The 914-nt window shown below is 54.9% G+C and overlaps 1 non-coding gene across 1 annotated transcript; it reads left to right on the top strand.

The window, feature by feature from the left end:
* The first annotated feature begins 213 nt into the window (after positions 1-213).
* Positions 214-286, top strand: TRNAK-CUU. The gene has a single exon. It is a non-coding gene; the product is annotated as a tRNA-Lys (tRNA).
* Positions 287-914: the final 628 nt, after the last annotated feature.

Below are 914 nucleotides of genomic sequence, written 5' to 3'. Positions count from 1 at the left end.
AGGCTCAGGCATGGGGGATTGGGGTGCAGCGGACGGACCGGCTGTCTAGGTGCGGAGATTTAGTCGCAGAGGCACAGGAGGGAGGAGGAGGAGGAACCCTGCTGACAGGCAGTGGCTGTGCAGAAAAAGAGGAGGGGTTCCTGGGACTTTTTTTTGCCTCTCTTTTGCCTGCCTGCTCGCTCTTGTGGTGAATGGTGAAGATGGCATCACCAAGCCCAGGTAGCTCAGTTGGTAGAGCATCAAGCTCTTAATCTAAGGGTCCAGGGTTCAAGTCCCTGTCTAGGCACTCAGCTTTTAAGTTGCCTTGTGTGCCAGGAGCCAAATGATTCCTGGTGCTGTTCGCAGCCACATGCGGATTCCCAGAAGCTGTGGCCATTTCCTGGAAAGGTTCCTTTCCTCAGGAATCAGGAGACAGGCCACATCCACAGGAGCAGGCCTAGGACAGGCAGTGTCTGGCTGCCAGGAAGTGCTGTGGGGCCAGGTGCTGAGAAAGCCCAGAGGGGGAGCAGCAGAGATGAGGGGAAGAGAGACAGAGAAGCAGTGAGGACAGAGCACAAGTGTACAGGGGGTTCAGGCCCGGCTATTGTGGGGAACTTCTCTGGTTTATACATGACCCTGGTGCAATTGGCCCGAGAAAGGATCTGAGTCCCCACCCCCTTACCCAGAGGCTGCCTGACCCCAAGGACGCTCTTTCTACTCTCCTGTGTGGCAGAGACCTCGTAACCCCAACAAGGCTGGGCCCAGGAATCCTGGGGGGTTTGATGACCCCCAATCTTGTCATGATCACTTGAACAGGGCTACAGTGTCTCCACTCTGGGCACTTCCCTGACCCACTCCTCATTGCATGTGCTTCAAGCAAACACCATTTATTACCCAGCAATCAATGTAAAACATAAGGAAAGATGGGAAAGGAA

Source organism: Mauremys mutica, unplaced genomic scaffold (assembly GCF_020497125.1).
Source record: "Mauremys mutica isolate MM-2020 ecotype Southern unplaced genomic scaffold, ASM2049712v1 000807F_np12_obj, whole genome shotgun sequence".
Lineage (NCBI taxonomy): Eukaryota > Metazoa > Chordata > Testudines > Geoemydidae > Mauremys > Mauremys mutica.
This window is presented reverse-complemented; position numbering and strand designations above follow the sequence as displayed.